We start from the raw sequence: 22284 nt of genomic DNA on the forward strand, positions 1-22284 counted from the left end.
TTTGCCAAATGGAAAAATTCCAACCCGGCCCCTGTTCCAAAACAGGCAACCAACCAATATCTGAAGCAAGGCCAAAGCAGCAACACCTACAAATAGGGACAGGAGGGCGGGTGTTCGGCAGCGCGAAGCAAGTGCCTCAGCCACGTCACGCTGCCGCTTTTATAGGCCCCCACCAATCACTCCACCTGCACTGATTGGCTCAAATGACCTGGTATGACTGTGGGGCCATACAGACAAGGCCTGGGCCACACCCAGCACCTTCAACCTGGCAGGAGTTGTCTCAGGGGCCTGTGCACAACCAGGACCCTTGTTAAAGAGGATCCCATCTATCATTAGCTACTAGTCATGATGGCTCTGTATTACCTCCTGTACCAGAGGCAGAGTACTTCTGAATGTCATTTGCTGGTGAACATGAGCAGGAGAGTGCTGTTGTGCTCATATCCTACTCGTGGGCTTACCAGATGAATCTAGTTGGAGACTGTGGGAGCAACAGGTGGTATTAAACCAAGCTTGACTCACTTGACCTGAGCCACTTATTGGAATTAGTGGACCTAACTTTGTCATGTTCATTCATTTCAGTAGATCTACTCTGAGTAAAACTTAATTAACTACCACCCAAAATGTTGGACTGATATGTGGCAGGGTTCTTACAGTTTTTTAGAAATAATGTGTATTGTGCTAGAAACCAGTTGTATGCACAGTCCTTAAGACAGTCCAGAAGACATATAACTGGGATGATAACTTGAACCTTGTCCTGACAATGAAGCTGACCACTCCAACCCCTGAGCCCTGTGGGCTCTGTCCTATGACAGCATATGCCACTACTGCTTATCTGAATGTTTCCACAGCCACAATGAACAGTCTGCATCACTTTCTGATGTTTAGGAGACTCCACAGCCTCCCACCAAGACAGCGCCCAAGAAATCCCTCAGGTGTGGTGTGGGGGGTCTATGAAACTTAGTTTTGTGTGTGCTGTTCCACTTGGCCAGCAGTGTGTCAGCTTGACACAAGAGCCCATTTGTGGGCTTTGGAAGGCTGGAGATTCTCTGGGCAAAGGTCACAAAAATAAGATTTGGCATAATGAATAGATTAAATGGAGAAAAGAGGAATGGAGCTAAAAGTAAATGATCCTCAATGGTGGTATTTAAGGCTAAAGGCTGCTCCCAACATTACCTTTTAAAGACATAAGAGTTCTCTCATGAGTCATTCCCATGTGGGTATAATTAATACAAGTAAGTTGCACAGAGGCAGTCTCTTCAATATGCACGTCCCTTCCCTTTAGGTGCATTAATTATTTCCACATGCTGTTTTCAGATACATGAGTGACATAACAGGGAGGAGTGCCATGTTATTAAATAGTAACATGAGAAAGAGCCCATGTGCTCCTATTTTGGCCTGAGTGCTTACGTGAGAGATTGATATTCGGGATGACTGGAAATAGACTGTCTTATATTTAGCTGTTTTGCTATGAAACATCCTGAGTGTTATGAGCAGCACAGAGAAGTCGTAAAGATGGAAGCAACATAGCTAGGAGTGCACAATGCTTTGTGCTTTGCCGAATATCTAACCACAACAAAGCCCTGTGTCAGCTGAAAGGCTAAGAATTACACTTTGTTACTGTAGCCAGTGCACGCTGTCTTTAGTGCTACATTCCAAATCACCATTTCCCCCTTCTTAGCGGAGAAGCAAGCAAGCAAAAATCGCCACAAACAGCTTTGTTGTTTTCTTGTGGATAAAGGACCACGTATAAAAAGCCCAAAGCCTTTATTTTTTTTAACCTGAAAGATGGCAACCGCATTTGACACACACACAAACAAACAAACAAACACAACAAACAACAACAACTTAATTGTACCCTACCCATCAGACTGGGTTGCCCCAGCCACTCTGGGCAGCTTCCGACATATATAAAAACATAATAAACCATTACACATTTTAAAACTTCCCAATACAGGGCTGCCTTCAGATGTCTTCTAAAGGTTATACTCATCTCCTTGCCATTTGATGGGAGGGTGCTCCACAAGCCAAAATGTAGCTACAACCCCATGTGGGTTGTGCGTTTGATTACTTTGATGCTTGAGTTGCTTCTCAAATAAACTAAGCCATCATATCAGCTGGTGACTGGCTGTTTGCGAAGGGACCGAACGACTGCTTGCTTGCTTGTTTACCTTCATTTATATCCAACCTTCTTCTCCAAGGAGCTCCTCATTCAATCCCCACAACAATCCTGTGAGCTAGGTTAGGTTGAGAGGCCAGGACTAGCACAGGGTCACCCAGTGAGCTTCATGGCCGAATGGGGATTTGAACCTTGGTCTCCCAGGACCTAGACCAACTCTCGAACCACTATACCACACTGGCTCTATAGTATGGTGAAGGAAAGGGAAAGGTGGCCCTGGAGTTGCAGAACCACAGAGAACGCTCAGTAAGCAACTTGTTCCAACAAAGGTTGAAAACAAAGTGAGCCTTTTCATGCCTCTGGCCCCACACCATCTCTTCCAGGCTCTTTGTAGAGAACTTAGTTTCTGATAGAGCCAGCGCTCTAGCCTGAAGGTGAACATTACCCCTAGGTTCCATAGCCTCTTGTGCGCCACTTAACCAGTGAGGTACAGTGGAGGGCATTTGATTCCTTAGACAAAGGCTCCTATGAGTCTCCTGTGTCTTTCTCTATAGATCCTGATGCTACAAGGTGATTCCATGAGTTCCTGTCTGCTAGCATCAGGTTCGGTAGTCTCCCAGTCTCCAGTAGTGCATGGAGGTTGGGGTTGTGCGCCTGCTGTTAAATTATTCTAATTTTATGCTGGAAATACAATTAATATCAGGAAGCTTAATCCCTAAGCCCTTCTTTAAGATTCAAGCCCATTTAGAATCAGTACTGCCATTTCAGTAAGACCAGTTTGATGGTAAAGATAAAGCTTGCTCAGATGGCTGGATTCCAGAATCCATTGCCAGAAATCCAAATAAGCAAGCATGATAAAAGATAGAAATGTCAGCTTCTGGGATCAGCTCAAGAGTGCCTCAAAGGGGACCACATTCCACTTACAGATAAAATACCTGCCTGGTGCTCATATACCCTAACCCAATGAAAACTTGTTTCCTTGCATGTTTTCACAGAAGGGTTTGCCCCAACTCCAGTTTATTTTATATTCCTAAAATACAAATAGTACGTAGGAATCTCAGATGCCTATTTAAATAGCCTCCAGTAAGTAGGAAACATTTGAATTAACCAATAAAGACGGTTCAGCTAAACACTTAAGGGTTTCCTGTTGGGATGGAGGGGAATGTCTTGAAGAAAACATTGGCATCTGAAGCTGATGCATCATGCACACCATCTTGAGAAGAAATATGTGAAAAATTACATTGATTTCCTATGATGGTTTTCAATCAGTCTATCAAAATTGTTAGGACTCAGAGTATGGGCAACCCCTTGGCATAAGCAGACACTGATGCTACTGGGCAGAAGACCATGGAAGAGTAACTTACCAGCAGCACATTCGCATTACCTTTCCCCTGGTTATTTTTTTTTGGGGGGGGAGGGCACTAGCTTTTCATCAAAATTATTGACCTTCATAGGCTGGCCCCAAGCTGAAATAGACACCACCGCAAGCAGCTTTTACTATTCACTGCCTATTTTTGCTATCAGGCATGCAAATGCAAGGCCCTCAGTTCCCACTCCTTTAAAAGTGAACCTCCCATACTGTTTAGCACAACCATCAAAGCTTCTTTGCATTGCCTGAACCACAAGGCCACACTGTTCTTCTGGAAGACTTATCAAAAAAGAACAATTGCCTCTGGAGAACCAACTCCAGCTTTGGGGGGACCTGTGGGTCCATCTCCTTGTAGCCACTGTCACCTTTGCCCTTCCCCTTGCCATCTTTTTCTGAGTCTATTTGCCAAAGCAGAGGCTGCTGCTTCTTCTCTTTGCTCCTTTCTCCCTTTTTTTTGCTCAGAAAGGTCAGGTGAACAACCTGTGACAGCAAGAAGGAAATGTGACTCATGCTTTGTGTGCAAAAGGTCTCGGGTCCAATCCCTAGTGCCTCTAACACTCCTGGCCTCTGGAGAGCTGCTGCTATAAAATGTTGATATAATGATACTAAATGGACCAATGGTTTCACTTGGTATGAGGCAACTTCCTGGGTTTCAATATTCCTGAAGAGCAGAGAGCTCCAGGAGCTGTTGGTGGTGCCCGACATTGTCACTGCCTTACAATGCCAATGCTTGGCACCAGTCTCATGCCTTGGCATCACCCAAATCAAAATGGCTAGGGCTGTCTGATGTGCCATCATTTCATTGAGCAATGACAGTTCCCCCTATAGCAATACCTATACCACGCCACATCAGTCATGCCTAAACAATTTGAAACTGGTGTTGTTCTATGTGTATCTCCCACCTCTTGGCATTATGTCAATATAAGCCAATGCATCAAGACTGAGGAAGACTCCAGGTAGACCTATTGAGTTTGGGCTATAGCAGTTCTGCAAGAAAGTCAGATTGCAAAGCCAGGATTCAAGTTATCCAGCAAGGCCAATGAAGGGAGATGTTAGCATAGCAGCCATAGCCCATGGAGCCAGTCAGTAAGCAGGCAGGTACAAGAGATAGGGAGAATGGAACGCTGATACCAGACAGCAGGAGCTTTGGGAAGATGCAAACCCTGAATATCTGCAGTACTAACCCACCAGAGATCCAGAGAAACCCAAGGTAGGAGAGCAAACGAAGAGCAAGAATTGAGGACTCACGGGAAGCAGCAGTGCAGGGAAAACAACACACTGAAAAGGAGATACTCGGAAAAGGCAGGAACGCCAACAGCAGAGGGATGAGGCTACACAACAGAACAGAATAGAGTAGACAACATCTAACTGATCAGTCTGTCTAGGCATGTAATCCTAATTGAGATTGCTGCAGGCTGATCTGGTTGAATGATGCTGGGTCCATAAAGCTGGCAGTCAGTGCCAAGGGGATGAGAGGAGGGCATTTAAATATTTCATGTAAGATGACAAAAATATATCTGTTTGGCACTGTTTGTACTGATTTTTGAAGACTGGATTCTAAGGCATCACAGGTTAGAATTTCATCTGAAGAATGGAGAGACACTGGCGAGGAGGAGAGTCCTGCTTTAAAGAAAATCTTCTCCTAGCTTCTTTTGATTCTTTTTCTCCTAGCAAATTGGTCACTCCCTCAAGAAACATCTGTGACAGGCTCAATAATGTGGTTCCGGAGTTATCTTTTCAGATGACAGTGTAAACATACACATTTGCTATTCCAGGATGAATGAAAACGTTTACGGATCAACCTTCATAGATAATCAGACCCCTTTTTCTGAACATGATGGGGAAAACACATTAACGTAGGCCACAGAAATGTAAAAATTTCCTGATGCATGTGAACAAAGCATCATCTCTAAATTTCAATTTGGATGTGTATTGTTGAAATGGATGACATACGACAGAAAGGCTTTCATTTGCTGGGTGACTGAATGTATTTCTTTAGACTAAGAGCAGCAGCCTCTGAAGCAATGCAAGCTTTGCCATATGCAGAAATTAGGGGAAGTGACAGCCATCCTTCCGCTACAAGTTCAAAAGCAATACAAGGCCAAAGGTCAAGTAAAAGAAATGGGAGGGCACCAAAACCTGAATCAATGCTGACCCAAGACATTCTGCTACCTGAATTGGAGCCTCACTGCCACCCCACCTTAGACCTGCATGAAGGTCAACTCTTTGAGAAGTCTTGTTGCACCATTCAACACCAGTTCCTGCCTTCCTCTGCCCCCACCACACCCCAGTTCCACTTGAAGCAAACTGCATCACTCTAATGCACAGCTGAAGCAACCCTGGGCTAAATCATAGAATCATAGCATTGTAGGGTAGGATTGGACACCAAGGGCCATCTAGTCCAACCCTCTGCAATGCAGGAATCTCAACTAAAGCATCCATGACAAAAGACCATCCAACATCTGCTTAGAAACCTCCAGTGAATAATCCACAACAGGCATAGGAAAACTCGGCCCTCCAGATGTTTTGGGACTATGACTCCCATAGCTAAAAGGACCAGTGGTCAGGGATGATGGGAATTGTAGTCCCAAAACATCTGGAGGGTCAAGTTTGCCTATGCCTGGTCCACAACTTCCCGAGGGAGTCTGTTCCACTGTTAAACATCTCTTACTGTCAGAAAGTTACTGTGGGATCTTTAGGGTACATGGTGGTGCCTTTAGGATGTATAGTTTTATTTACACATATATACATTCTGAACATAGGCTCGAGGGGTTCACAGCATTAATCCACCCCCCCAAAAAAATCTTGCTTCTCATTAGTCACAGCTTTGGATCTGTGCCTCCAACTTCAAGCCTGCTTCCAGCTCTGCTATCTGACTATTGTTCTCCTACATAATGGCTAGGTGGAATGGGGAGAAGGCATTGTCCTATCTCACAGAACAACTTCTTTGGTTATGTTAATTATGGTGCTGAACTAGCTAGCCAAAGCCATTATCTAAGCAAAGGAACTGCTTTGGCAAGCTTCCCCTCATACATTGTACCCCCACAAATACAGGATCCCAAGAATTGGAAGGGACTTGGGGCATTATCCAGACTGAACCCCTCCCCCCACAAAACCCTCATAACAATACTGACAATCTGATATTCATACATTTTTGGGGTGTTTTCTTTTTCTTTTTAAAGAGACACAGTAACCTCAAAAAAGGGAAATTATACTGGCAATTAAGACATAAATGTTGAAGGTGTGGTTGCAGCTTGTGGAAGAAATGTATCAGTCAGCCTTTTACAGAATGTCAGCTGTCTGTGGTCTGTCTGTAGTCTATGTGGAAGTCGGGGGATAAAATGGGTAGCATGCACAAGATTTTCTGTGGAAGAATTTATAAAATTAAATATACTATTTGGTGTAAACCAAGTAGAAGCTGTTATTTTAATCATTACTTATATGAAGAACCAAATCAATTATATCATGCCCCTTAACTGCCCCAGGAAAACTGGGATATCCCATTATTTTGCATGAGTACACGGTGACCATTTTGGGTGCCACCATCTAGCACAATCTCACACTGCAGTCTTAACCCTCCCCCCCAAATAGTGTTTTTTCAGGGCTGAAATCTCATGTGGGTCACATGACTTTTGTGGGAGCATGGTCCCAGAAGATGGTATGTTATATTAGTTTGTATATATTAGTTTGGTATATTATACCAAACTAATATGGTATATTATATTAGTTTGGTATATTAGTTTGTGTAGATAAATACAATCAACCTGTTTACAGGCAATTCCATAAAATGGGCTGAGGCAAAAAAATAAATCAGACAGAGGGCTGATCTCTCTCTCATGGGCAACCTTCCAGGAGCTGTATGCCAGAGTTGGGTGTGGACAGCAGACCACACAAAATCAGAGGTTTCTGGACACATATCCCCTTTACATTTCTTTGTCCTTCAGACATGCAAGGAAGAGGTCCTATCACAATTCAAGGGCACATTTCAACAGGAAAAGCCACTCAAGGAGGCAGGGTACAGGTCTTGTGAGGGTGTTTTGGGTGGCCTGTGGAGAATCCTGAGGCCTGGTAGATAGAGGCCTGAAGGGCCACATTTGGCCCCTGTGTATGAGGTTCCCACCACTGCCATACTGAATGAATAGTGAACAGGCCTAGAAGCTAGACCTGATTTCTGGAAGTAGTTGGTTTCCTTGAAATCAGCAGTGTCCTAGAAGGCCAGTGGGTCTTCACAGAACCTTGAATTGTGGGGGGGGGGGGGTTCCAGGGATTGAACTTCCTTTATGTGGATGCCACTAAGCTCTCTGCCTCTGCATTACTCCATGGAAAGCAGTTTACTATATCTGAGGGCTTCTCAGAATGAGCCACGATTGCTTGGAATAAAAATAACATTCCACAAATGCTGAAAGAAAAGAGAGCCATGCTACTGTCAGAATAATGGAAGATATCTTTGAGGAAATTGTGCCAGTTTCTGACTTGGCACAGGCATAGCTATGTTTAAATCTTCCTGGACAGATATGGCTTTAGGGTCAAGTATGAGGTGGTTTTTAAAAAAAATTAAAATAAAAGTATATTTGGGGTGGAACCAGGCTGGATTTTCCTTGATCCAAGACTGTAGTTTCATGCCAGTGTAAAGCTTGGGCAACCAGTTTTGTGATATTATAGGGTCCATAAATGCAGACTACAAACTTGGCATAAAACAAACTTGATATTTAATCAAATGAGAGAGTGACTCAGCAACTAATACAGCCATCCCAAGGCTTTCTACAATCTATTAAGCCCCAGTGGGTTTAGGGCATGTCATCAAATTACTGTCTCCTTAATTCTGTTGTCCAGCATCCCACATGAGGGAACGTCTCCAACTTGCAAACCCTATTTCTACATGTCTGATCCCTTCATCCAGGGATATTCCATATAGCCCATACAATTGTCCATGTCGTATTTTCCTTGGCGTTCATCATTATCAAAATACTGAGAGAACACAACTCAACGGATGAAAGTTGCTCATTCTGTTGCTTTTAGCATTAGGTACATGGTTTATCTGCTTCCCATTAACATAAAAGATAAAGTTCTGAAAGGGTGAGAAGATTCCTTTTCATTCTTTAAACTAAAGTCCCTTGTGAAAGTTGCAAAATAAAATTTGGTGTTCTAAGGGAGTAATTTAAGATTAATATTAAGCCACCAGTGGGGAAAAATACTACAAAGCATTGCTGAGGTTGCTGTGGTAACTTCTCAGTTTTTCCTTAGTAGTCATCTAAATAGTCATGTAAAGCTTTCATTAGTGGCCAGCTCAAATTAGACCTTCCCCAAGGCAAACTGAACTCACAGATGGACTTCTATTAAAGCTTTTTAAAATTGAATTAGTGATTGTAGTTGTCAGTTGTTTTAAACAGCACAAGGATTTTTTGTTTTTGTTCTCCCCCCCCCCCAAAAAAAAATTTTCCACCTTTTAACTTTGCTGTTCCTGTAGTACCACTTTAGGGCATCATTAGTGAACATTTGGGGCAGATGCTGCAAAGTTATAATCAAAGTCATTTTGCTTTTGTTTTTATGCATACATTTAATGTTCCTTTCATATATTTTCATGACCATTCTGACCACAGAGTCCCCATGCAATAAAATGGCAAATGCAGTTCAGTGTAAGCAAGGGCAATGTGGTGTACACTGAAGCAAAAAAAATAAAAATCTTAACTTCATGTAATGTATGCAGTTATGTGGTCTGAACTGATGGTGACTGGCCAGCAAATGGAAACTTGGTAGGTAGCTCAGTGAAAATGTCAACTAGTGTGCAGCAGCTATGAAAAAAGGTGAATTCCATGTTAGGGATCATTAAGAAAAGGACTGCTTTCAGTTCCTGTCACTGCACCTAAAAAATGATATTGTGGAACTAGAAAAGCTGCAGAAGTGGGAAACAAAAAAATGATTTCAAAGCTGGAACAGCACCCCTATGAGGAAAGTTACAGATAGGTAGCCGTGTTGGTCTGCCATAGTCAAAACAAAAAAAATTTTTTCCTTCCAGTAGCACCTTAAAGACCAACTAAGTTAGTTCTTGGTATGAGCTTTCGTGTGCATGCACACTTCTTCAGATACACTGAAACAGAAGTTGCCAGATCCTTCTATATAGTGAGAAGGTGGGGAGGGGTATTACTCAGAAGGGTGGTGCGAATGGGTGGTTGGCAGATAGCTCATCTCAGCTATCTGCCAACCACCCATTCCCACCACCCTTCTGAGTAATACCCCTCCCCACCTTCTCACTATATAGAAGGATCTGGCAACTTCTGTTTCAGTGTATCTGAAGAAGTGTGCATGCACACGAAAGCTCATACCAAGAACTAACTTAGTTGGTCTTTAAGGTGCTACTGGAAGGAAATTTTTTTTTTTGTTTTGCCTATGAGGAAAGGTTACATTTGGAGCCTTTGGGCTTACAAAAAATATATATATAGAAAAGAGTACAGTAATGGAGGACATAGTAAAAGTGTATAAAAAAAATGCATGTGTGAAGGAAGTGGATAGGGTTAGGTTTTTCTTCCCCTCACATGGTGCTTGGTGGAAGATTCTGGACAAGCAAATAGACATACTTTACACAGCACATAAACTTGAATTTTCTCCCACGAGATATAGTCATGGCCACCACTTTGGATGACAAATTCATGGAGGACAAGGCTACTGATGGCTACTACTAGCCATGATAGCTGTATACTACTTATGGGAGCAGTTGGTGCCATGGTCTAAACCACTGAGCCTCTTGGGCTTGCTGATTGGAAGGTCGGTGGTTCAAATACATGCGACGGGGTGAGCTCCTGTTGCTCTGTCCCAGCAGTTCAGAAGCATGGCAGTGCAAGTAGATAAATAGGTACCTCTGCAGTGGGAAGATAAATGGCATTTCTGTGCATTCTGGCTTCCCTCATGGTGTCTCATTATGCCAGAAGCGGTTTAGTCATGCTGGCCACATGACCCGGAAAGCTGTCTGCGGACAAATGCCAGCTCCCTCAGCCTGAAGCAAGATGAATGCTGCAACCCCATAGTCGCCTTTGACTGGACTTAACCATTCAGGGGTCCTTTACCTTTTCCTTATATTACCCACAAACAGTGGTTTTCAACCAGTGTGCCGTGGCACCCTGGGGTGCCTTGAATGATGGGCAAAGGTGCCACAAGCAACACTGACCTCTGTTCCTCTTTCCTTCTCTTCCTCCTCTGATGCCCTCTCGTGTCTCTGCCTCCCAAAGGCTTGCACAGTTGTTTGCTGCAGCAGCCTTTGCCGCAAGCTTCCCAGGCAAATGATGGCTCTGGGGCTGACCAGGGGTTGCTTCCCAGGCCCCTGTGGGGCAGTGTAAGGAGGCACGTCTTTTGGGGGCAGCTCAGAGAGCAGGGCCAGTGGTGGCAGCTGCCCAGAGGACTCCCAAGGAGAGGAGAGGAGGTTGAGGGAACACTCCACAAGGGAGGATATTCGAGAAAGGGTGAGAGGCTGCCAGCTCTGCAGGCAAAGGGTGATGTAACTGGGCTCCTGAGTCCCACAGGGGTGCAACAGAAAGAATGTAGTTGGTAAAGAGAGCCATGGACTCAAAAAGGTTGAAAACCGCTAACCTGCAGTACTGGAGGTCTCATGCCTCTGAATCCCAGATGCTGGGTAGCCCAAGTGAGAAGCATGTTGTGGCACTAATGTTCTGTTTGCAGGCTTTGCAAAGGCAACTGACTAGCCACTGTAAGAACAGGCTGCTGGGCTAGATGGGCCTTTGATTTGACCCAGTAGGGGTCAATATATATAAATATAAATATATATATTTAGAGATCTTCTTAAAAGTAGGCAGAGCCAGAGGCAAAAGTGGGTGGAATAGCGGATGCGTCTCTTGTCTTCGTACAATAGGCTATGTTCCAGTCATGCAAAAGTCAGAGGTTTCTGGTCTCACAAACCATGAAGACATCTGTCTGGTATCCATCCATCCTATCAACCAAGCAAGAGGCATTATCACAGTTCAAGAATGCACTCCAGCCAAGCAAAATGACTCATGGAAGGGGTGTCGAATACCAAGGAGGGACAGGGCCTGAGAGAGTACTGAAAGCAAGGCAATGAGTCCTGGAGGTTCCAAGCCCTGTTATGACCTCCGTACAATCAACAAGTCAACCACATTCAGCAACAAAGTGATCTGGGGGCTACAGAAACTCCCCCGAGAGGAAGGCTAGGATTTGACTTCTTAATTTGGAGGAGAGCAAGTAAAAGGTGGTCATGGCGTGCAGAAATTGGATTGGGAAAAGGTTTTTTTCATAATACCTCATCCACTAGATCCTGCCCAGCATATTTGCTATTTTTTTATCTTTTTGCTTGTTCATTGCATTTCTACACCTCCCAATGACTGACATTCTCTATGCAGTTTACAATAAAGTCTCAAAGCAAAACAAAAAATGAAATACACATAAAAACTAAATCAGGGTAAAATAGCACATTAACAACACAGAAACAGAATAAAACAGCACAAAACTGAATAACAACCTCTGGCCGAAGTTTAATAAAAAGGAAACATAATCACTGAATTTTTAAAACTTATATGAGGTCTTATAATTAACTTGCAATAATAATAAATATAAGGCCAGAACAGGAATGAAAGCTTTGTTTACCTCATGCCTTTACATTGCATGTGAATGGCATAAATATTGCTCAAAGCATTTAAAAAAAAAAACTGCACCAAATTTCACTGGCATGCTACAATATTATATTCAAGTCTCTTTTTAGAAATCCCATTTAACAGAATGGTTTATTAATACTCTGTTAATAGTCAATCATTTTTCTTTCTTTTTTCTTTTTACAAAAGTCTGATTAAAAAGTAGGCCCAATTCACTGTTATGAAAAATATTTTATTGATTGAATTCCTTGCGGCTGTTTAAGTCTAAAATTATAGCTAAGGGGTAGATTGCAGATACTACATCTCGTTTTAGTATTAAGATGAAAATGTTACTCAGATTTGTAATACTAATTAAACTATCCTCATGACCCTTGACTTCTAATACAAAAGTTGCTTCTGTGCTTGAAACGGATCATTTTCTTCAAAGTAACCTTTGAATTATGCTAAAAAATACACAGGTGACAGGCCAATGAGGCATCATTGCCACAGAATAATACTTTTCATTTCTCTTTTAAATCAAAAATTAAATACAGATCTTTGAGGTTCAGGTCTCAAGGAGGTTTAGTCACATGACTCCTATTAATTTTAATAGGGTTTGCATTGGTATATCTGCACTGGAATTCATGGGGAATTAATGTCACTAGTTTTCACTCTCCCCATCTTTGCTCTCTGAACATTATTGCTTAGTTTCATGTAGCTTAAAAGGCCCTGAAGGGGAAAGAGGGCAGGGACAAATAATTAAACTAAAAACAATCAGATTTTCATAAGCCTTCGCTCATGAGAAAGGTGATAATATGTAGACAAGCCTCGTATGTTAGGATTAAAAAGATAAACCTGACGAATAATTTCAACCCTGTAAACCTTTCCTCCTGAGCGTCACCTCTTTTCAGGTGAAGGATCTCCATCTGTAAACAAATACCTGAACTGGAATGAATGTGGACCTATAAGGAGAAAATGGGAATGGTATGGAATGCTGGAAGTTCCTACCAGCAAGGGATCTACTTGACCTTGGTAGGCAGGGATTTTTGTGTTTTCGTTTTAACTTTTTAGCCCCCTTTTTATTATGTTGTTTGTTGTACTTTGCTTAATTATATTGGACAGGGTTCCTCTAAGCAGCCCCATCAATGGAAGACCTGATTTTGCAGCAAGCCTTACCCTCCTTTCCCTTCCCACACATTCTGAATTTGTCTCCAGCCGGATAGTTGGAGGATCTCTCCATCTGGCAAGCTAAGAATGATGAGAAGAATGCAGCGTTGCATTTCATCCATTGTATTTATTCACTGTGTGAATTGTTTTCACACTTTTGTACACCAGCTTGAAATATTCTGATGAAGAGTAGTTAAGAAATGCTTTAAGTAAATAAATGCTTGAATGTGGCCTGCTATTTTGCATTTGCTATAAGCCAATACACACTCAGAGTCTTTTCCAGCGGTAAAATGAATATAAGGAAATAAGAGAACCACTTAATCAATTCATTTATTCTATGCTCAGGGTAGCTCTTGGTCCAATTAAATAGAAATGTTAGCATTTCCTGCAGAGTTACTCATCTTGAAGCAATACGTAAGAAAGGCTTACTTAGGTTTTTGTGTTTTAAGTCCAAAGCAAAACATTCTGTTCCAAGCAATGTTGCAACATCAGAAAGGAAGCATGAAAATAAGAGCTGGGGATATGATATCAGAACCACAAATGTTCCCATTGACAGTAGTGCTGTACCAAATCTGTTTGAGGTTCGGCTTTCAAAGTGAGAGCTACCATTGGGAGGAAGAAGACAAAAACAAAAGAGAGCAATGCACTTTCCGCTTAATCCCTGAGCATAGTTATTCTTTCCTTGATTTGATGCTGCATTGGTGCCTTAAAAAACAAAACAAACTATGATCCCAAACAACAAGGAATCACGTACTGACCATGATAACAACAGAGCATCACATTACCAACCAATTTTTGCTGTGTAATGACATCAGTTAGGGTGGGCGGGACCTCCCACAGCCTTCATTCTAAAGGGAAGTGGGAAAGGGAACATTACTCAGGCTACTGGACTGTTGTGCCCAATTCTATTTGTATTGCCTGTGAGGCCAGTACTGTGGATCAACTACCTTGGTCTAGCCTTCTTTGCACATAACTCCTCATAGGGCAGAATGTGAATGGAAATGCACATTGGTTTGTATATTGCCATCCATATTCTGTTCCAATTAGTCAACCAAATCTGACAATGCCACATCCACATCATTTAAAGCACCTTGAAAGCACAAGACTTCCACTGAAGAAGCCTGGGAACTGAAGTTTGTTAAGGGTGTCATCAGGTGGGTGCCATTGCTGTTATAAGAGAACAAGGGAGGTGTTCATGTTGAGTTCTGGCACCTCTTTTTCTAAAAACAAAAACAAAAAAACCCTAACACTGGGTGTCGGTAGTATTCTGGGCATTCCCACTGCTGGTTTGGGAAGCAGATAACACACAACATTAACTACAGTTCACATCTATCCTGTATCCATCTTGTCATTTATTATGAAATGCTATGCTTTGAGACATTCCCTCACAAACTAGCTTTGATCCAAATTAAGAAAAAGAATGATTGAGCTGTGTGTCCTAGTGTCTTTTTCCTTGTGTATTCTATATTTCCCCCTCTTTTAGTTTTTCATAGTGGTCGAAAGAAATATCTGGCCTTGAACTAGCTTGATGTCAGAGGAAAACGAGTTAGCTACTACTAGTACACAGCTAATGAGTTCAGTTTTCCGAGAATCTATTTTTATAGGCTGGAAGTTTGGTTTTATTACTGCCCCTTTTTGCTACTTCAGAATAATTTGTTGGAACGGATTCACTTCTTGTGGCCTCCTTCCATGCTCACATGCTTCTGAAGACCTCGTTCTCCTTTTGATAGATTCAAAATGCTACTTGATTGTAGTTTGATATCCATCTTCCTTTATTTAGCATCTTGTGTTATTTTTAATGCAACAGCTTGCAGTAATGCTACTTGGTCTGAAAGTCTACTGAAAGAACAGGTTACACACACACACACACACACACACACACACACACACACACACACACACAGCAGAAGCATGAGGAACCAAGTACTCTGTTGTGTTTAAAAATGCAGGTTTTTTTATTCCAGTAAAAAAGATTGATCCTATCACAGTATCCACAAAAATAAAAGCCCCTATGGCAGTTCCCATGCAAAAGATGCCCACCAGCACAGCACAGAGAAGAATCCTCATTTGGGGGAAAGACACAGAATTCAACATTTTAAAAACCTGATTTGATAGCAACAATATCTGCATTGCATACAGTTTAATAAGAAGCAGGGATTCCAGCATTTCAGCGATGTTCCTGTTCCAGATATTAGATGATGGGCAGCTCGTGATCATCGTGTTTGTCTAATGAATATAGCAATCAACTGTTACATGGTCCTCCCACTGTGTAGACTCTAGACAGGGTAGAACATATGGATAGCTGAAGTGCCATTGGTACGCTGATGATACCTAACTCTATTTCTCATTTTTACAGGTATTTAAGGCAGTGAATGTGCTGAATCAATGGCCCAGTTCATACATAAGTGTGGTGAGTGCTGTTTTACCCAGGTCCTGTATGTGGGCTTCCCACAGGCTTCTGGTTGGCCAATGTGAGAATAGGATGCTGAGATTTTGGTCTGATCCAGCAGGACTCCTTTTAATAATCTCAGTTTGATCATCATAGTTTATTGGTGTGGTACCTGAACATTTGTTCCCCCTTTTCACTTCCTCTACGGTTTCCCATTTCATCCAAACCATGAAACAGCAGCTCTAACTTCTGACTACAAACCAAGATTGCAAACCATAGTTCAATCCTTGTTTGCAAGGCAGGATTATAAACAGTTTCCAGAGTGGTCTAACAATCAGTCCCTCTTCTCTGGGAACTCTGGGTATCATAGGTCTGTGAGAGGAATAGGGGTGCTCTAACAACTCTTTGCACCCCTTAAACAAATGAAAGCTCCCAGATTCTTTAGGAGAAGCCATGACAGTTAAAAAGCTAGCATAGTGCTTAAAATGTGTAGTGTGGATGTGGCCTATATGTAGTTCAGGGTCCATAACAGTGTTGTGTATTCTAGAACAATTTTAACATTTATATTCAAACAGCCCCTAATTCCGGAAGTTAAAGTGTAGCATTGAGCCTATGGTTTTCATAAAGCTAAAGAAAGTACCGTACTTACACAGATAGACATTAATGTTAGATCTGAATTATCTGAAATAGTTCTGTAATTCTAAGCTCACGAGAGTAGCAGGATAGAAAAGTCTCCTACATGCCAAGCCCGAAATGTTACATACAGCTGCAGTTTGATGGCCATTTCTTCAGTTACATGCAAGACCATATGCTCTTACGCCATGCATATAGGATAACTATGGAAAATGCGTTGGCATTATTCATTCACATAAAATTGTCTGTACGAATTAATATCCCAGCTGGACTAATGCAAAACAGAAAGAAACTCTTATGCTGCCTTGCAAACTATACACATGTTGAACTCATGAGATAAAAAATTGGATGCAGCCTGAACAGCAGTGGGAGCAGTTGATGAGGGGAATGGGGTGGGGGAAATCACCATTTGAGAGCCACTAAGAGTACATCAAAGAGGGAGATGTAGCAGGAACTAAGGTTACATACATATTATATATGTGTGTGTGTGTGTTTTTAAAATGTAATCATTACTTTTAGGATAAAGAAATGGTACAGACTGGCTTCTTTCTTTTGTTCTTAGGAGATTGTACTATATATTTATTCAAGACCTATCCAAACCTATCACGGGTTTGAGGTCTTTGACTTGCTTTGTATATTGTCAAATTACTGAGTGGAGTTCCAATGGAACTTCTTCTTCTTGCCTGGTGATAGTAAATTCTGGGGGAAATCAAAGATACATTGCAATCAGATATATCCAGAGATTTATAATGCGCAGAATCTCAGACAGTACATGATGGAGGATATACACAGATTTTGGAGCCCAGATTTCATAGTCCTCATGTTTTGTGAAGAAAAGTTGGATAGCTAATGCGAAAAGGTTAGCTATCCAGAAACTAGAAATAGTACTTTTAAATCTCTAGCAGCTACAGCCTAGGTATACCATTTACATTGCTCTCTGCTTTCTTCCAGACTCCCCCTCCATGCTGCCACTTGTACTGTGTCCTATAGTACAGAGCCTTGAACCCTTCACTTCCACCACTCTAGTCTTTGAATTTAAATTTTGCTAATAGACTGGACTAAAGTATTAAAGAAAATCCTGGTGACAGGATTTGGAAAACCAGACCCCCAGAGAATCACATGTATAAGGAATGGATTGTATGGATATTGTGACATTTTATATCCACATGCACATTTTTTCCACACTTGCACAACTATAAGGCTAAAGAGTGGTCATATTTTTTCCTTGACTGTCAGGTTGCTGGTGCTAAAAAGCAGGGCCATAGTTCAAAGGAAGCACAAATGTTTGCAGGCAGTAGGTTCCATCTCTGAGTATCTCCAGCATCCAATCATAATCTAGTGAAAAAAGGGCTGATTCTCTTAAATTAATTATTTGATTAACTTTACCCTGATGAAATTTTAAAGAAGGTCTTAACTTTGGATGGATTGGATCTATTGTTAGCAGAAAACAAAAAATGATGTTTCTTTTATTACTAACAGTCCAACATTCCAGATGTTAATAGAACATGTTAAATACATTATGTGCTATTGGATATTCATTATGTTTGAAAAACCAGGACCTAAGTCTGGAGGGGGCAGGGGGAGTGAATTTTCCTTTTAAATTGCATGAGATGTGAGCATTATTTTTCATTGCCCACTTCCAACATGTTCTATAGTATATCTCCAAAGATCAAATCATCTTAAAAGCATTCTTACTCAGCTAGTCTTGGTTTGGCCAATGAAACTTCACACCTGCATAAGAGAAGCAGAATTAGACCGTGATATTCTTTAGTGCTCATTTTTATATAAAAACCTTTGCATTCAGAGATATGTTGTCAGCTAGCTCTCCATTCTGTCACACTCTGGGAGAGAGCCTTGGAGTAAATTACTTAACCTAAAGTCACAATTAAATTACACTCCAGGTAGCTACACAATATCCAGTGGGGAATAGGCCTGTGATAAAAATTGTGGTGTGGACGGCAATAGTACAGCATTTGTGGATTGCAGCACAACTGTGAAGTCAAATGTAATCTCTATGGCATTATGGGCATGGAATGTTGCAAGAAGACAATAGCTGGACCAGGAGTTGTAAGGAAGGAGATTTGGGGGAATTTGAGGTACTTGTGAATCTTAAGTCAAATCCAGTTAGTGAGCAGTCTCTTTCAAAAACAGAGTGAAATTGTGTTTATAGTTCCATGATGAGAGGCTGCTTGAATGATGTCAACAAAATCCTGGAACTTGCTTCTGAATCATATTCACATAGTCACAGACCTACTGAGCTTCCCAGTTTAGAACATAGGCAGCTGTCTTATACTGAGTTAGAGATTGGTCCATGTGGTTCAACGTTGTCTAGTCTAACGGGCAATGGCTCATCAGGTTTTCAATCAGGAGACTTGCCTAACCATACTTGGAGATGCCATAGACTCAACTTAGGACCTTTTGCAGGCAAAAGATGGGCTCCTTCACTGACCTGCAGCACTGAGCCTTGCCCCACACAACCTGAAAGTATACTTTGGAACACATCTAATAGCTCCCCATGACTGTATGGCATGGAGGAAGTTCAGTAGTGGTAGGCAAGCTGTATTTCTAAGAAGTCCCGGGTTTCCTAGTCCACTGTTTGGAAGTGGATGAATCCTAGGAAGAAAGGGGTCAACAAAGACAAAATTAGACAACAGATGCAACTCACAGGAATAGCCCATACATTGATCTTCTGACAACTGGGAGGTGATTGTGTGAGTCTAGGTTACAGGCTCTTCCCTTAACTGGAACAAGGCAGAAGAAGATGCATATGCACCCAAGGGCTTGCTTATTGTACAGATGCTGATCAACATGACCAACTCTTCCATTGCTCTCCAAAAGCTTCTGGTCCTTTGGAACTGGTAGTGTAAGTCCAGGTTAAGCCCTTTTACTCAAGAGGAGAGCATGCAAAAATAATTGTGTGTATTAGGAGCCTGGCTGATCTTACACTTCTTTCTCTGTTTCCTTGCTTAAAAGTGTTTTTGTTACAACTTGTTTTGCTACCTTCTGTTAGGTTGGTAGGGCACAGGGGTGGAGAAGTAATCTGATTCCTCAGGCATGGACAAACAGTTCAATTAGCATATTCTCTACTTTTCTCTCTCTCTCCCCTTTGCTTTATAGTACTCTCCATTCTACAAGTCTAAGATTAGCTGGTACTTGTAATACCATCTTTTTAAAAGAAGGTTATTATTGTTTGGAACACCAAGAACTTTCCTTTCACTGTTTCAAATATCTGTAAAATGTCTGATTTCTAGTAAAGATAAAGTGTTGTCTCACTTGCTCTGCTGCTTGTACAATCAAGATAGTTACATTACTATGCCACATTACTGATTCATTTATCTTCCTGAATCTGACCCATAACAGAAAGTTCAAGCAACATAAAGCTAATTCCATCAAGTTCCTTTTTTTAAAAAAAAAAGTCTTTATTACCATAACCTATGTGGTTTCCTTCCACTTTAGAATGGTACAATTTTATGTTCTAGTTTGTATTATGTTCCCACAATGAACTGCCCTATCATAATCTGAGTAAATGCACAAGCAAAGAGAGTCATTTAAAGCAATGCCAGTAGTGTTCTGCAGCCAGAGAAGGTATCATTACACTTTCCTAGTCTCCCATTATCTAAGTGATGGAGATATATAGATATATATACCTGTAGGTCAAAGCTAGTGAAAGCTTTTTTTATTTTATTAATCAAATGTGTCCTGCCTTTCTGCACCTAGTCTCTAAGATGGCTAAAAGTGTGGTCCTCTACATGTCTACTCAGAAGTAAATTCTATTGAGTTCAGTGGTGCTAGTTGTGAGGAAATGTGCAATGTCCTTATGAGCAAATGGCTATGAGGAAGCTCACAAGCAGATCATGGCAGCATAAAACAAAAAGTAGGACATGGAATTATATTAGTTTGGTATTACAAGAAGCACACATTATCAAATCAACTAACAAAAAGTTTTAGATAACAGCAGTTCTTCTTTATTTCACATTTGTTTCAGTGCCTGATATCTCCTCATGGTTTTCCATTACAATTTATTTTAGTAGTTTTGCAGCTTAAGTCACTGCTGGGGGGTGGGAGTTGTTGCAATACGTCCCAAAATGTTTCCAAGCTGCTGTCAGTAAGACTTCTCCATATTTGAGCTGTGGACATTTTTCTGGCCACTCCATGCTTCTCTAATACCTGTATAGAGAAAAGAAAAACACAGTGCAGTTACAAACCAATGCACAAGTAACAGGAGAAACATCAGTTCAGAAGCAATCTTCAGATGTTGTTTTGGTAGCGTAAAGAGAGAGAAATTCATGTTTTTTTCCTAAACATACTGCTCCAAAGTGGTCTCACAGATATCTTTCATTGGCGTCACAAAAAACAAGGTATTGTCATTGCCATCTGTTGCTTTGTTTAGTTGCATTAATCAGGTGACCCTCTTTATGTCACACTGTTGGCCCTTGGTATTTTTACTTCATACTAAACTGTCCTGAATAGGGGAAGCCCTAAAAGTAATAATAATCTGATTTACTAATGTAGCATCCATTTGAATTTTCTGTATTTAAAAAAACCGCTAGGTTTAATAAAAGAACAACTAAGATGAATAGAATTTAGGATAGATGCAAGAGATAATGTCTTCACACTCTCCTGAATACATAGAAGGGACATGGGTGCATAGAACATAGCAAGGTCTAGAGTTGGAGCTTTCTTTGTGTTTACACCTCTGCAGTTCTGTCTGTTGAGGAAACCCAATGAGCAGTTTAAAAAGTAGCTTCCTACTTCCAATATGAGAAAGTCAAAGTAAAATGAAGCTCTGGCTGCATGCAGTTCTCCCTTGTGTTTGAATGTTCTGTCTCAGAATCCCAGACATAGACTGTAAACATGAATTACTAGATGTGCTATACACATCAATCATATACCTCATTGTAGCTGCTGTGATACCAAAGGCTATGCATTGTTTCCGCACCCAACTTTTAAAGGCCTTAAAACCCTATATTACTGTCCTTTCCAAACTATTTAGTTGGCATAAGTTACACAGACCTGGGAGAAGGTGTTGTGCTGTGAACCCATTCCCTCAGTCATCATCAGTAGGCAATGTGTGTTCTTCTAGATGTTGTTAAACTCCAACTCCCATCAGTCCCAGCCAGCACAGCTAATGGTCAGGAATGGTGGGAGTTGTGGTCTATCAACATCTGAACAACTCCATGTTTGCTACTCAGGCTGTCGAACATGGCTATGATGCTCTTGGATGCACCAATGACAACAGATGCCAGAACCTTTATAAGCATAAATATTTACCTGTTATGCTCACGGTGTGAATGTTTATCTAGTGGGTCTCTGTACTAAGCTTTTGCAAGGATGTTATTGAAAATGGAAATTCATATTTATATTTTAATTTATGAACACTGGAACCTGCATTTGTTAGTGAGAAAGATTAAGGCTGCACTCCCATGCATGCTTGCCATGAGTTCCTAAGTAAGTGGAACTCAATGCAACTAACTTTTGAGAATAAATGTATAGGATTGCAGTCAACATTTCCCTATTTTACTGAAGGACAATGAAAAATTTCTAAGTGAAATTCATGGTTTTCATTTTCACTAATAATGTTATAATAAACTTTAAGGTGGGGTACAAATATTTTCGATAAATGCATAGAGTTTGCTTTCTCTGTTCTCGTTCTGCCTTGCTGCTAAGAGCTCTGTCCTGCTGCTCCTCTTTCCCAGTGACTTTTCCCTCCAAATCAAGCAACACTTCTTATGGAGATGTCACCATAATGACTGTTAATGGCATTGACATCATTGGGGCAGAATTTTGGGGGCAGAGGTCCGGGGCCTCACTCAGCAAAGAATCAGATCAGGCTATTAATTGGAATGATGATTCTCCTGATGGTTTTGTTCCAGAAAGAGAGTCGCCTTCTTATAGTATGGGGGCATGGCAGACTTCTAACATTAAAGTTGTTCTCTTGAAAAATAATATGTAGTTCTTGTTAGCAAATCACTCCTCCGAGGCTGCATATTGTGATTGGCCGTAAATCCCAACAGTT

The 22284-nt window shown here is 41.3% G+C and overlaps 1 long non-coding RNA gene across 1 annotated transcript in view; it reads right to left on the reverse strand.

The window, feature by feature from the left end:
• Positions 1–17984: 17984 nt before the first annotated feature.
• LOC310766842 overlaps positions 17985–22284 on the reverse strand; it is a 35550-nt gene continuing 31250 nt past the window's right edge. Inside the window, exons 2-3 of the long non-coding RNA XR_014550441.1 lie at positions 18718–20435; positions 17985–17999 (exon numbers count right to left, since the gene is read on the reverse strand). This is a non-coding gene — a long non-coding RNA (uncharacterized lncRNA). The remainder of the gene's footprint in view (positions 18000–18717; positions 20436–22284) is intronic.

Source organism: Podarcis filfolensis (genome assembly GCF_964270895.1).
Source record: "Podarcis filfolensis genome assembly, chromosome: 7".
Classification (NCBI taxonomy): Eukaryota; Metazoa; Chordata; class Lepidosauria; order Squamata; family Lacertidae; genus Podarcis; species Podarcis filfolensis.